This window comes from Camellia sinensis, chromosome 6 (genome assembly GCF_055761805.1).
Source record: "Camellia sinensis isolate YWXY chromosome 6, ASM5576180v1, whole genome shotgun sequence".
Lineage (NCBI taxonomy): Eukaryota > Viridiplantae > Streptophyta > Magnoliopsida > Ericales > Theaceae > Camellia > Camellia sinensis.
The window spans coordinates 162,175,354-162,192,007 of NC_138966.1; the positions used below are offsets into that span (position 1 = coordinate 162,175,354).

The window sequence follows — 16,654 nt, forward strand, 5'->3', positions numbered from 1 at the left end:
TATCAAAAATAATATCATAATTAAAGAAGAAAATTTTTTATAACTAAAGAAGAAAATTACATAATTAAGGGTATATATGATACATGTACACCCCTTTCAAGGGATGTGCTTAGTAAAATTTCCCAAAATAATTAGATGTTAGTGCAGAATCTAAAAGAATTACAACAATGAACATTTATTCATAAATCTCTCTTCACCTACTTATATTTTTCAAATTATTTTTTGATATTCCATAAGTCTTATGGGTGATATAATTATCAAAATATTCCTAATAATAATAAGGTGAAGTGCACATTAATATTCACATTGATAGTGTGAATGTTCTGTCAAATTTATTTAATGTGAATGTTCACATCATAAAATATTCACACTATCAATAAGAAAATTTATACTGTCAAATTTATTTATTTATTTTTATTTTATAAAATTACATATTCAAGTGAAATCTTATTTGATGATCTAAAATAGTGCACATCAGGTTGCTAAAGGTTCAAAAAAAATTTGTAAAGATAAAATTATCTATGAAATACCTTAAATATGATAATTAAGATTTAGCAGATCAAATGTCCGAATAATAAGATTTGTTAAAATATAAAAATATGTTATAAACTAATTAAGACATAAATACATAAAAGAGGATAATCTAATAAATTCTCCTTATAATATAATGATGAAAAGAATGTAAATTAACTCAGTGATAAGAAAAATCCGTAAAATTACTAAATTACCCTTAAAATTCTCTCCTCTCTCCCCTTTTCTTTGCAAACCTTAAATCCAAATCATGCCAAGGGGTTTAAACATGATTAACTTCACTTTGACATAATTTTTGTATGTCTGATATTCAATTTTTCAAAGAAAGAAATACACTTGGAATTAAGCGGTACATAAAAGTGATTGTATGTATCCAGTAAATCACTTTTCACTTTAAAGTATTATCAATTTTTATAATTTTTACTTTAGCCCTGAAGATTTTTTTAATCTAATTCTTAACTATTGAATTTTTACCGATGTGGAAAAAATATAATACTTAAAAATGTGAGAAAAGTTTCATCACCACGTTGCATTTCTGTTGGAAAATTGGACAGCAGTTACTAGCTGGACTACATTGACAAAAATTCAACAATTGGGAGGTTAAATTGAGAAATTTTAAAGTTTAAGAATCAAAGCGAAAATTGAGTATTATTTTAAGGATGCAAAGCCTAATTTACCCAAAAGAAAAATGGAGAAAATGGTTTTGATCACACACTAACAAGCCTCTATATGTATCACTTATATCTTCTCAATTTTACTCAATAGTTCAAAATGCTTCTTATTACATCCGGAAACAGAGGGATAAAAAAACTAGTACCAACTAAAAAAAGACAGAATTACCCATGAAACCTTGAAGCAGTTAACTCAATCTTGATTTGCATCAAAACTTTAAATCAACTAATATCAGCTTTCCTCTATACATTTCTCTGCACTCAGTGCTTAGCAACTATCACATGGTATGATTGTCCAAGCAAGGGGAGATTAAAAAAAAAAAAAGAAAGTAAATTAGAGGTTGGAGACTTGATTTTGATTGCCTTCTTCTAGAATTGGGTTCATGAGAATTGAAATGATGGAAAGCAACAATTTTTCTGTGGTCAGGGCTGGGCTCCATTCCTCTCCTAGTATGTTGATGTCAATTGTGCCATCTTCATCTACATTTGGATGATAAACCTGCTTATCATACCAACACACCATCAAAAACAGTAATAAAATCAAAGTAAAATCAAGATCAAACTCTGTTTGGTTGTGTTTTAGTTTTACATTAACAAAAGGAAAACATCGCGTTGTGATTTGTTCCGTGATTGGAACTATTCAATTTCTGTATAACAATTCAAAAACAACCATCATTTTCAAAATCAAAATTTTGATATTTCCTAAAAACTGAGCTGTTTTCAGCAACAATTCAGGATCACTAGTATTTTGCACTTTCCAAAATTAATAACAGAAACACAACCAAATAGGCAAAAAAACCAGAAATTTTATTAAGATAATCAAACACAAGCAATATGCTAACTAATTGATTATCTTAATAAAATAGGTGAATGTTAGTGCTAGAGCTATGGAACATTCGTCCTATATTGCCTCCAAAAAAATCTCACATGGTATCCAAGTTAGGTCTTGGGGGTCTCGTGGGCTAACTCTTCATTGAAACAATAATTTGAGAGAGTGATAGAGGATTGAGAGAGAGAGAAAGAGCCACAGAATTGTTCAGTGAATGTGTATATTACAAAGAGATTTACACTCTCTTTTATAGAGAGAAAAAGTTACATAGGGTGCCAATTAGCACCGAAAGAAGAAAACAATTGGTGAACATTCATTATGGCAATTGGGGAACATTCATTATGACTATCACTAATAATAAACTAACATATAGCACACTAACATGATACAATAATAAACTATACAATAATACTATACAATAATAAACTAACATCCCCCCGCAAACTCAAGGAGGGAAAGCATCAACCAAGTTGAGTTTGGAAACAAGATCATGGAAGCGGCCAGGAGGATGAGCTTTAGTGAAGATATCAGCGGGTTGATCGACTGAAGCAATAGGGAGAAGATGAACAGTACCACAGGTAACATGCTGGTGAATGAAATGACAATCAATCTCAATATGTTTGGTGCGATCATGAAAAACATCATTGTGAGCAATCTGAATGGCACTCTGATTGTCACAATAGAGAGGAGTAGGACCAGAAGCAGAAACACCCATATCAGCAAGTAGCCAGCGAAGCCAGAGAAGTTCCTGAGTAGTATCAGTAAGAGCTCGATATTCAGCTTCGGTGCTAGAGCGGGCAGTGAGGGATTGTTTTTTGCTACGCCAAGCAAGAAGAGAATCCCCTAAGAAGAAGCAGAAACCCGTGGTAGAGCGTCGATCCGTAGGATCCCCAGCCCAATCAGCATCGGAAAAGGCACGCAGATCAAGAGAGGAGGAAGCAGAAAAGTGAAGGCCATGGAACAGAGTGCCTTTGAGGTAGCGAAGGATGCAGAGTAAAGCAGTATAGTGGGGAGTGCGGGGAGCCGACATGTACTGACTAACAATGTGAACGGCATAGGCAATGTCAGGACGAGTGACTGTGAGATAGACAAGACTGCCGACGAGCTGGCGATAAAGAGTAGCATCAGAGAGAAGAGTCCCATCGAGAGGAGTGAGACGAATCTGAGGATCAACTGGAGTAGAGGTAGTTTTGCAATTAGTAAGACCTGCACGAGCCAGAAGATCGGATGTATATTTGGCCTGGGACAAATAGGAACCAGTAGAATCATGAGAGACTTCAAGGCCTAAGAAGTAATTAAGAGTACCAAGGTCCTTCATTTCAAACTGTCGGTGGAGAAACTGTTTGAGGTGGAGAATACCAGTTTCATCATTACCAGTGATAATCATATCATCCACATATAAAAGAAGAAGAGTGGTACCATGAGAAGTAGACCGTATAAAAAGAGCAGAGTCATAGGAGCTAGAGGTGAACCCGAAGTCATGAATGGCAGAACTGAACGTAGCAAACCAAGCACGAGGCGCCTGCTTGAGGCCATAGAGAGCACGCTGTAGTTTGCAAACCTGATGAGGTTGAAAAGTGGACCCAGGTGGAGGTTGCATGTAGACCTCCTCAAGAAGATGACCATTGAGGAAAGCATTTTTGACATCCATCTGAAAGAGCCCCCAGTGGCGAGCAGCAGCAACAGCAAGTAAACTGCGAACAGAGGTAAGCCGAGCAACAGGAGAGAATGTCTCCTCATAATCAATACCATATTCCTGGTTGAAACCCTTGGCAACAAGACGAGCTTTGTAGCGTTCAATAGAGCCATCAGAATGTGTTTTGATTTTGTAAACCCATTTGCAGCCAATTGCAGTCTTGCCAGGAGGAAGATCAACAAGATCCCAAGTATGAGCTTTGTCTAAGGCCTGGAGTTCATCAGTCATAGCTTGCTGCCAAAGAGGATTAGTACAAGCCTCACGATAGGAGGTAGGTTCATAAGTAGAGAAGGCAGCAGATCCAACAATATAATCACGAAGATGGAGAGGAGGTTGAGTTACCCGGCGTGGTCGACCCGTAGGAGGATCGGTGGGAGGAAGAACCGGTGGAGAAGGAGGTGTGGCAATAAGAGGTAGACCGTCAGAGGGAGCAGGCTGGACGGGATCAGGAGTGAGCAAGGGTGTCTCGATGAAGGAGGAACCTGTATCAAAATCAGCAGAGAAAAGATCGATGGAAGGATTAGTAAATAGTACAGGAGTGGAAAGTACGGGTAAGTGAAATGAGGAGAGTGAGGAAAACATTTGGTGTTCCCAGAAAACGACATGGCGAGAGATACGAAGACGTTTAGAGAGAGGATCCCAACAACGAAAACCTTTATGTTCAATTCCATACCCAAGAAAGCAACAAAGACGAGAACGAGGTTAAAGTTTGGTGTGTTCGTGAGATTGAAGAAGAACAAAGCAGGCAGAGCCAAAAACCCGGAGATTGGCGTAAGGAGGGGGAGTGCCATGTAGACGTTCAAAGGGAGTTTGATTATGGAGGACAGGGATAGGAGCACAGTTGATAGTGTAAACAGCAGTGAGGGCAGCTTCCCCCTAAAAGTTTTCAGGACAGGAAGAAGAGAGAAGGAGAGCACGAGTAGTGTCAAGGATATGCCTATGTTTCCGTTCAGCGCGGCCATTTTGCTGGGACGTGCCAGCACAAGAACGATGAGGCAGGGTACCATGATGCTGAAGAAAGGAAAGGAAATCCGAATCCCGATATTCCATAGCATTGTCAGAGCGAAAAATTTTGATGGCTTTGGAGAATTGGGTGTGGACCATTTGGGCAAATCTATAATAAATGTGTTTAAGTTCAGACCGATGTTTCATGAGAAAAAGCCAAGTAAACCGGGAAAAATCATCAATAAAAACAACAAAATAGCGGGAGCCCCCCATGGGAGTGGTAGGGGAGGGTCCCCAAATATCCGAATGTATAAGATCAAAAGGTGCAAGGGAAACAGAAGTACTTTTATTAAATGATAAAGCAGGTTGTTTGGCAAGTTGACAGGGTATACAATCGAAATGATCGGGAATTACATGACCCAACTGTCCACTAGAAACCAAAGACTTTAAGCGATTAACAGAAATATGCCCTAAGCGACAATGCCAAAGATGAAAGGGAGATAATGAGGAAGTCGATGTAGGAGCAGCGATCTGAGGAGAGGGAGGAACATGTAGGTGAATGAGTTCATAGAGACGTCCACGCTTACGGCCGATCCCAATAGTCTGCCCCGTCTGAGGGTCCTGTACCAAACAATCAGTAGCAGAAAATGTGACAGTTAGACCAAGTTCACATAATTGACCAATAGAAATAAGGTTTAAGGTGAGAGCAGGAATATGATAAACTTGAGGTATAGATAAAGAAGAGGTGGAGACAGTACCAACATGACGGACAGACATGAGGGAACCATCAGCAGTATGAATGGAGGGAAAAGGAGGAGATGAGGAGGAGGAAGAAAAGATAGTAGAACTGGAGGTCATATGATTATAACAGGCAGAGTCAAAATACCAAGAAGAGTTACCTGGAATTACAGACAAAGCAGTAGGAGGAGTTGTACTAGAGAGAAGTTGTTTGAGCATGGCCTCTACATCCGTCGGAGAAAAGTGAGGGGTAGACAGAGCAGGTGACTCAGAGAACCCCGCAGAGACAGAAGCATCAGTGTGAGGAGATTGATTCCTGGAAGCAGCAGCAGCAGTGTGATGAGACTGATTCCCGGAAGCAGCAGTAGCAGTGTGATGAGACTGAGGCCCGGAACGATGAAAGCTTCCCTGAGAAGAGCCACCGCGAGAGGAGTGGCTATTGGAGGATGATCGGGAAGGATTGCGAAAACAATCCTGTTGCAGATGACCAGGACCAAGTTTGTTGCAGTAGCGGCAGGATCTGACAGGGCAGTTGACCAGGAGATGTGTTGAAGGAAGGCCCCGATTCTGACAATAGAGGCAAGCAGTGGTCCGCTGGGGAAATGATGGCCGGGACGGAGGAGTGGCAAGAACAGAGTCCACATGATGAGTTTGAAGTGTACCAAGACGAGTCTCCTCTGATAGCAACTCAGAAATTGCTTGTTCAAGAGTGGGCAATGGATGACGATGAAGCAGAGAGGCACGTACGGGCTCAAAAGAGGAAGTAAGAGCCATGAGAAAATGCACCAATCTTTGCTGGTTGCAATAGAGAGTAAATAAAACAGCATCTTCGTGGTTATGCCAAGTCGGTTCTGAAAGAGCAAGCTGATCCCAAACAGAGTACATTTGAGAAAGGAAGTCATTAATGGACTGAGTGGATTCTTGGCGCATGCGATGAAGTTGATTCTGAAGTTGATATTGATGGGCAAGACCAGTAGTCTGGTATCGTTCTTTCAAAAAATCCCAGATGTCTTTGGCAGGAGTATTGATAGAGTCTAGCTGAAAGCGACCAAACTGAAGACTGATGGAGGTAATAGAGGTATTACGAAACCAGGTAATGATTTGGTAATTCTTACTGTCCCATTCCTCAAGTCGGTCTTCATATGTAGCAGTATGAGCAGTAGTTTCAGTAGTGACACTGTCTTTTACTGGTTTAGTCACATCCCCGGTGACAATTCGCCAGAGCTTCTTGCCTTTAAGAAAGGAAGACATGGCTTGGGCCCACAGAACATAGTTTGAACCATTCAGAATAATGGAAATGGGATGGGAGGTATCAAGACGATCCATAATACTAGTTAAGTAGGATTAAAGCAACAGGAAGAGACCTGTAGGAGCAAAATTTGGTAAAACAGAATGTACCAGTGAGTCCGGAAGGTCGAAAATAGCCAGAAAAGGCTTCTGGACAGAGATGATGTCAGCGATGATGTCAGCGGCGCACGTTAGCAGAGTGCAGGGAGGAGCACGTTAGCAGGAAGGCGGCGGCGCACGGTAGTGAACAGGCGCAGGCGCGGCGCACAATAGCCGTTTTGGCGCACGCGGGTGCAATGTAGTGAAGCGGCGCACGAAAGGCGCACAATAGCAGGCGCGGCGTACGGGAGTGGCAGGGCTGACGTCAGCCGCGGTTGTATGGGCGCGTGGAGGCGCGTGGCGGAGGTGAGTAGCAACAGATGGCGCGTGCGGGCGCGTGTGAGAGTGGTGGCGGAGCTGGTGACGCGCAGAAGGTAAAGGCGGCGCGTGTGGGCGCGTGGAGGGTGTTCTGAGAACGGGCTAGGTGCCGTTGGAATCGTGAGAAAATTCCGAGCGATTTGATGTATGCCACTGTGTACGGGACTAAACACCAAAATCGAAAATTACCAGAAATGTAACACTGGGCTCTGATACCATGAAACAATAATTTGAGAGAGTGATAGAGGATTGAGAGAGAGAGAAAGAGCCACAGAATTGTTCAGTGAATGTGTATATTACAAAGAGATTTACACTCTCTTTTATAGAGAGAAAAAGTTACATAGGGTGCCAATTAGCACCGAAAAAAGAAAACAATTGGGGAACATTGATTATGACAATTGGGGAACATTCATTATGACTATCACTAATAATAAACTAACATATAGCACACTAACATGATACAATAATAAACTATACAATAATACTATACAATAATAAACTAACAATCTCCAATTTGTTTCTTGTGTCTCTAATTTATTTTTCACCTCCCCATCCAAACAAGTCAGATCTGCAGGGAGTATTAGACACTTGTCTCACAACGTTTCCCTAATGCACGCTGTGTTTGGTTGAAGGATTTGGGAAGGAATTTGAAAAGAGAATGGGAAAAGATGTGTGAAACTATGTGAAATATAGGTTTATTCACATTTTACCTACCTTTTTCATTTCCCCCTTCAAATCCCCCAACCAAACATAGCATAAAACACCCAAAATTAATCCATATAATTTGTAGGCCCAACCACTCAATACCAATTGATTTTGAGGTGAATATTTTCAAGAAATCTAATAATTAGTTAGATTACCCTTTTGGAACAATTGATGATCTGACAAGCTCAATACTAAATCAAAATACAATCAACATGAGAGTTTGAGATAAAACCCCAATTAATATCAACTAAACTGCTTGAATAAGTATCAAAACTCAAAATTCAATGGTGATGATCAACATCTGGTGATGTAGTAGTAAGTACCTTGGTTAGGAATTTTACTGTCGGTGGCTTGAAAGGGTAATCGATGGGAAAATAGATGGAAAGGTGAAAGAGAACACCTTCCAAAGGGGTATCCACAGGGCCAATGATGATTCCTTGCCACTGAAACATGTTGTCATCACTTAGAGGGCCAAAACTGATGTGTGTTGAGGGGTTTTCATTGATGTCTGTGAGCTCCCTTTCAAGTATTTTCCTTGCACAGCTCTGCATAGTCTCTGTTTCCATGTTTTCCCAATTGGTGTGTGTGTGTGTGACCTAAAATCTTGTAGCTACAGTGGGGTTTGTTGCAGCAGAAGTTGATGATCTTGAAGATGGTAAAGAAGCATATACAAAGAAGAAAGAAAGAATCATCATTAGATGAAAAATTGGAGAGAGAGAGAGAGAGAGAGAGAAGACTTGAGAAAGAAGTCTTCTGTAAAAAAGACGCATAAATTGATTTTAGTGAAGTCTTTGTTTGTCAACAACAGCCAAGGCGCGTAAACAAATAAAGAAATAAATAAGGATAATTATATTTCATTTCACTTTTAATGTTGTGAAAATTATATTTCTACTCTATATTAATAGTCTTATTTCATAAATTCTTTATTTATATAAAAAGTACCAATTCTGAGTAGAAAAATAAAAAAAAATAAATTAAAATAAATAAATAAAGCAAAAGAAAGGAAAAAAAATTAAAAAAAAATAAAGTAAAATAAGAAAAGAGAGAGTGAATGAGTTCAATGTCTTCATTCCGTCTAAATAATTACAATAATAAAGGGTTTATGTAATTTTTTAAACCTCAAGAGTGATATATATTAAACTCAAACCTCAGGGGGTGTAAGTGTAATTTAACCAATAAATAAAAAGGAAAATTGCAAATAAATGGATTGGACAAAAAATAATTGGGAAATAACTCCATAGTTTCTAAATCATTAAAAAAAAAAAAAATTATTATAACCAAACACTACATGAGGTAATTTCATAAGTTATAATTAAAATAATATCATAATGAAAAAAAAAAATTGATCATAACTAAAGAAAAAAATTATATAATGAATGGTACATATGATACATGTACACCCCTTTCAAGGGGTGTGTATAGTAGAGTTTTCCAAAATAATTAGATGTTAACTCAGAATCTAAAAGAATTACAACAATGACATTTATTCATAAATCTCTCTTCACTTACTTATATTTAATCCAAATTATTTTTTTATATTCCAATAAATTTTATGGGTAATATAATTATCAAAATATCCCTAATAATAATAAGGTAAAGTAGACATTAAACATTCACACTGTCAATGTAAATATTTACACTGTCAAATTTATTTAATGTGAATGTTTACATCATGAAATATTTACACTATCAATATGAACCTTCATACTATCAAATTTATTTATTTATTTTTATTTTATAAATTACATATTCAAGTGAAATCTTATTTGATAGTCCAAAATAGTGCACATCAGGTTGCTAACGGTTCAAAAAATATTTGTAAAGGTGAAATTATTCATGAAATACCTTAAATATGATAACTAAGATTTAGTAGATCAAATGTCTAAAGGGTGTGTTTGTTTTGAGGGATTAGGGTGTGGGATTTGACTATTAATCCCACCGGACTAATAGTCCAGCGTTTGTTTGAAAATTTTTCCTCCGGACTAATAGTCCCCTCGGACTATTAGTCCCACAAATGTGAGACTATCCTATCCCATGGGGGGTGTGGGATAGAAACCATGGGATTGATATCCTATGGGATTATTTTGTGAAATGTTCATTTTACCCTCCATGCTATTACTTAGTAAACAATTAGAAAATGGTAAAATAGTCTTTTGAATATTTATAAATTATTTTTTTAGTGTTGTTAATTTAAAATTATATATTAAATAAAAAATTTAAATTATAAATTATAAATTCTAAATTAAATTTAATTAAAAATAATAAATTAAAAATTATGGCCTTATAAATTAAATTTTTTTAGTGTTTTTAAAAAATTAAATTTACATATTAAATAAAATTATTTTTTTAGTGTTGTTAATTTAAAATTATATATTAAATAAAAAATATAAATTATAAATTAAATTTATTTAAAAATAATAAATTATAAATTATGGCCTTATAAATTAAATTTTTTTAGTGTTGTTGAAAATTTAATTTATATATTAAATAAAATTATATTTTTATTGTCGTTAATTTAAAATTATGTATTAAATAAAAAATATAAATTATAAATTATAAATTTAATTTAATTGAAATAATAAATTAAAAATTATGGCCTTATAAATTAAATTTTTTTGGTATTGTTAAATTATAAATTATAGATTACAAATTTAAAATTATATATTAAATAAAAATTATAAATTACAAGAGTAAAATAGTCTTTTGAATATTTATCCTTATCCAGTCCGTCTAACTAAACATTGGATTCACTAAAAATAGTCAAATCCAGACATATAATCCCATGAGTAAACAAACATAGGATACAAATCTAGTATAACCAAATAGTCCGGGGACAATGTATCCCGGGACTAATAGTCTGATGGATTACAATTCCTTTTTATCCAGTTCGTCCAAACAAACACACCCAAATAATAGGACTTGTTAAAATATAAAAATATATTATGAACTAATTGATATGTAAATACTTGAAAGATGATCTAATAAATTCTCCTTACATTAATAAAAAATGTAAATTAACTCAACGTTAAGAAAAATCTATAAAATTACTAAATTACCCTTGAAATTCTCTCCCCTCTCCCCTTTTTTGGCAAACCTTAAGTCCAAATCATGCCAAGGGGTTTAAACATGATTAACTTCACTTTGACGTAATTTTTGTATATCTCATATTCAATTTTGCAAAGAATGAAATACACTTGGAATTAAGCGGTACATAAAAGTGATTGTATGCATCCAGTAAATCACTTTGCACTTTAAAGTATTATCAAGTTTTATAATCTAATTCTTAAATATTGGATTTTTACCGATGTGGAAAAAATATAAAGGAGCTGTTAAGATGTGCACCTTATTAAATAGTGCACATCATGTACAGATTTATTTTAAACCATTAGATATTTATAAATTAATCTCAACCATCAAATAATTTGATTGAAAATATTGAATACCCTCTCAACCGGTTACAATTTTGTTCACCGATTGTTGTGTGTTCCACAAACCCTCTTCACTTTGTTTTCCCAAAACCATTCTTCAGACCAATCCGAAGCTCCTATTCGCCTCTTCAAACACGACTCCGGAGCTCTCTTCAGAGACGACTCCAAAGCTCCTCTTCGCCTTCTTCAGACACGACTTCGGAGATTTTTTTCAAACACGACTTCAAAGCTCTTCTTCGCTCTCGAAGACTATCCCACAAACATAACGTGCCCTCGACTTCGCCTCAAGATATGTCTCTCTCTCTCTCTCTCTCTCGCTGCAACTTGTTTCTCTCCCTTTCTCCATCTCCATTCTATGAAACCCTAGACTGAAATCCCCTTCTTTGAAACTGCCCCTTTCACCATTGTGAACTCACTAGGTTGGTTTATAAAATTAAGAAAATATAATTTGAATCGGTTTAGGTTTTTTATGTTTGTTTGCTTTGGTAGTTGTTTTGATTTCATATATATATACACTTAAAATTTGGCTTGAGTGTGAGAAATTTGATGCGTGGGTAATTGAATTTTTTACTCATGTAACTAATATGAGACTGTAATTTTTTATTTGTTTATTGAAATCAGTTTATGTTTGTAGAATGGTTTTGGGAGGAAATTTGTAAAAATATTATGCAGATAAAATTTTTAAAAACAGTATGCCTACAAAACTCAAAATTAAGACATGCCATTTTATTATTTCTCCATCATATGTTTTTATTTTTATGCATTGTTGAGAGAGAGAAAAAAAGGTGGGAGGAAATTTGTGTCAACTTTTCACTTTGTAGTTAAAGTTTTTTAGTATGAAAGGGAAAGTTGTATGGCCATTGTGACTTTCTTATCTGTAAAGGGTCCCTCAAAGAAATTCAACCCTGTTGGATTTGCCACTATATCTTCACATGTCCAAACTAGATCCTACCCTCTTCTTGTTTTATTTCAGGTCTGTTTGAAAACTGTTGCATATTGCCTTGGCATCATCCCAAAATATATATTAAAAATAAATAAATAAAATCTTCAAGCCCTTCTCTTCTTTTGTTGATATTTATTATCTCTATCACAAAATATATAATTAAAAATAAATAAATAAAATCTTCAAACCCTTCTCTTCTTTTGTTAATATTTATTATCACCATTTGCGTCATAATTTTGGCACTTAAAATTCTTAAAGGTGTACTTTTACCCATACATTTTGATCCCCTTTGTTACATAATTTATTGCGTCATTTTGAAAGATAGAATCACCATTTGTGCCTTAGCTTTCGCACTTGCTCAAATCTTGGATTCTTGATGAAGTCTATGTAGAAAATCTTAAGAAATACTAGTTTCTGATAAACCAAGAAATGTAATGAAAATCTCTGAAGATAGAAGAACTGCATTGCCATTATTCAAGTCACTTTCTGGATTGAGTTTAACAGTTACCACATTTGACTTTTGGGATTTTCGTGCATCTAAACTACTTCCACTCTCCCTCCTAACGTCAGTATTTACATATATAGATATGTACATCTGCTCACACTCATGAAATAAAAATACAAAATAAAAACAAGAGGAATTACAAATCAGTGAAAACAATTCAAAATAACTACAACTTTCATGGAGGTGCAGGGTCTGTGTCCGCTGCAAGTGAAAGTTGTGACATGAGACACAACTCTCACTTATACCTCTTTAAAAGTAACATGATTTTGAGTTAGTTTCCACTTTTTTGCAATTGCCCCTAAAAACGAAGGCACCTGTTCTAAATTTTACAAGTAAAAAACCATCATTGAGGAACCTTTTCTTCATCTTTCCACTCTGATCAGTTCAAAGTGTTGCATATGCTTCAACAAGGCTGTGAATCAATATGATCTCAAACACCCAATATTTCTCTCCCAAATGCCACTTTGGAGAACAAATATTAGATGTAATGGTAACACTATCTACTTTAGGACCGTTCTTGGAAGCTGAGCGACCTAGACAAGGCTGCAGGGTTAACCCACAACGCTAAATTGGTTTCTGGTGTGTGATTCTTTTCGCCACCCTTTGGTTAGAAGGCCTTGAAAAGGCCTCCTCTGCTCATCATTGAAGAATCACTCTTAATCCCAAGTGTTGCCCATATAGAACTTCTTGCAGCTTCATCAGGGTTATCAATCCTTGTAGTTTTTGGAATCAAAATGGATGTCTCTGAATTTTTCTTAATCAAGTCCCCATCTCTCGAATGTTTCCCTAGAGTCGGTGAATTTTGGTTTGGAGCAGAGCTTGGCATGTTTTGGTTTGTTGTAGGAGATGGTGAAGGCAACCATGGAACTGTCCAATAGGGGGTGGCATAGAATGGCATTGGAAATCCAAACAAGCAAACAGCTGGTATAGGAGCAGCTGAATTCCAATAAGGCCATGGAATGCCAAGGAGGCAAGGGATTTGGGAAGTGAAGCCATTTAAATTCCCCATCATTGGCTCTTGAATCCCGTTTCTCACTCCTTCCTCTGTCGAATTTGAAGTTGTGACAGATGATCCGCTAGAATAATCATCGCCATTTTGTTCAACTTTATAAAACCCATTGGGGATTCCATTAGGAGCCTTTTGTTTCTCAGCAAGATTTAAGACAGAAGCCATGGATTCACAAAGTGGTGTTTCTGGGCCAAAAGAGAGAACCGTGCCATTGCTTTTAAGCGTAGGGTTTTGAAATCCATTTGCAGTTGCATGTAGAGCTTCAGAGATGGTGATGTTTAATTGACTCGCATGACATGGTGTACTAAACTATTAAATTTTTGTCATTTTTCCTTGTTTTTCCTTTTTGTTCACAAATTCAAGATTCAAATATAATCTAAAGGTATTTTTGTTTAATTGACTCACATGGCATGGGCTACCAAAATCTGTTAAATATTTGTTAATTTTCCGTTGTTTTTTCCTTTCTATCTCCATTTTCTTTTTTTCAAATCGAAAATGCAAATAGGGTATTTTTGGTTCAAAAAGTCTACAGCACCAGAAAATTGTCATGAATTTCAAATCAATAGTGTATATTGAAAGTTGATGTTGTGGGGCCACATTCTAAATGAATCTTGACTATTGATGTGAAATTTAGGAGAGTTTTTTTATTATTTTTTTTGTTGGAATCATAGCATTGTTATTTTTGGTTTACTTGACTCACGTGACACGAGATACTAAATTACTAAATTTTTTATACTTTTTATTTTCTTTTTAATATCTTCTACAAATTTTTATTAAAATTCAAAATTCAAATACTGCCTAACGATATTTATTCTTTAATTGAGTGGCATGACATTGGCATGTGTACTATGCCCAAAACTGATAATTGATTCATGCCAAGTTCCCACTCAAATAGTCATGTACGGTTGGTTGTGGTACATTTGTGTAAGTGTTTATTTGTGTAATGGTTATTCATACTTTGAACAAAGATAGTAGACTTTCATTTCTGTTATTGCTTATGCAGTTTGTTAAGGTGAAAAGATGTGCAAAATAATTTTTTTCGTAGATAGCTTCTTTCTTTTCTCGCCATAATCATTACTTTCCTTAAGTATTGTCTTCTTTACTAACTCTATTTCGATGTTCTGTTTTTGTTTGTCATAGGTCCTAAATTTCTCCATCTTAATGTAGAAGTAAACCTATACCTCCTCCATCCCTTCCTCCGTAGCGGTTGCATTAGTAGGTCTGCTTTTTAATTTATTTGCTTTTGATTAATAGCAGGGCACTGGCGGATGTGCTATTTTATTTATTTGCTTTTAATGAATAGCAGGGCACTGGCGGGTGTGCTACTTTATTTATTTGTTTCATTTTAATTGATATTAGGGTACTTGCTTCTGTGTTTTTGAATTTTTTTGCTTTGAATTGGTAGCAGGACACTGGCTAGTGTGCTTATTTATTTGTTTGTTTTAATGAATAGCAGGGCATTGGCAGGTGTGCTATTTTATTTATTTGTTTCATTTTAATTAATAGTAGGGTACTTGCTTTTGTGTTTTTGAATTTATAGTAGGGCACTGGCTGGTGTGCTTATTTACTTGTTTGATTTTAATGAATAGCAGGGCATTGGCGGGTGTGCTATTTTATTTATTTGTTTCATTTTAATTAATAGTAGGGTAATTGCTTTTGTGTTTTTTAATTTATTTGCTTTGAATTGATAGCAGGGCACTGGCTGGTGTGCTTATTTATTTATTTGATTTTAATGAATAGCGGGGCATTGGCGGGTGTGCTATTTTATTTATTTGTTTGATTTTAATTTATAACAGGGCACTGGCAGGTGTGCTTTTTAATTAATTTATTTTATTTTAATTAATAGTAGGGTACTTACAGGTGTGTTTTTTTATTATTGGCGTATAATTGATAGCAGAGCACTGGCTGGTGTGCTTATTTGTTCATTTTCTATAAAGAATTAATAATTGATAGCACAGTATTGGTAGGTGTGCTTTTTTTTGTTTTTTGTTTGGTTTTAGTTCATAGTAGGGTGCTTGCAGACATGTTCGATTTTTTTTTTTAATTGATTGCAAGGCACTGGCAGGTGTGCTAATTTATTTGTTCTGAAGATTTAATTTATAGCAGCGCAATGGCAGGTGTGTTTTTTAGTTGATTTGTTTCGTTTTAATTGCTAATAGGGTACTTACGAGTGTATATACGATGGATGAACCTGAAAGCAGTAGGCATAAAGAGGTCAATACTGAAATTGATGATCAATTTGCTCCAGATGGCAAGGATGATGTTGTTGATGTGAAAGAAGGGTTAGTTTCCCAAACCTATGATAGTTTACGAATGCTTACTAAGGAAGATGTTTTGCAAATGAAATTCAATTCAGAGGATGATGCTTATACTTTCTACAATGCATATGCTAAGGTCATCGGTTTTAGTGTACGAAGAAGTAGAAAAAGAATTATTGGAGACAACAAATTTGTAGAGAGTAGGAAATGGGTTTGTTCAAGGGAAGGTGTAAGAGAAAAGAAATACTTGCAACGTGTGGAACGAGTAAGAACTCCTAGGGCAGAAACTAGACTTTTTTGGAGTGCCACATTTCACGTGCATTATGACAAGACAGTTAGGAAATATGTTGTGACCCACTTTGTAGGGGAACACAACCATCCCTTGGCAGCACTACACTGCATCCCTTTTCTTTGGTCGCATAGGTTTGTAACAAGTGCAGACCAAGCTCAAGTAATGCGCAATGTGGGTATGAAAACGAGTCAGATCATGGATTTTATGGTCCATCAGTCAGGGGGTTATGAGAAGGTGGGCTTCATTCACAGAGATTTGCACAATTAATTCCAAGCTGAGCGCAAAGTACAACTCGCAGAAAAGGATGCAGTGGGTTCGTTAGGATACTTATCAGCTAAATTAGATGTAGATCCATTATTTTTTTTCAAATACAACGTCAATAAGGACAACCGGTTGGACA

General features: G+C 35.9%; 1 non-coding gene and 1 pseudogene across 1 annotated transcript; both read right to left on the reverse strand.

Moving 5' to 3' along the window:
* Window positions 1-1,261: 1,261 nt before the first annotated feature.
* LOC114310031 (uncharacterized) lies at window positions 1,262-8,622 on the reverse strand. The gene is made up of 2 exons (XR_014333425.1): window positions 8,143-8,622; window positions 1,262-1,701 (listed from the first exon to the last, which is right to left on the reverse strand). It is a non-coding gene; the product is annotated as an uncharacterized LOC114310031 (transcript).
* A 4,314-nt stretch (window positions 8,623-12,936) lies between these two features.
* On the reverse strand, window positions 12,937-14,861 carry LOC114310056 (cyclic dof factor 3-like; annotated as a pseudogene).
* Between the last annotated feature and the right edge of the window lie 1,793 nt (window positions 14,862-16,654).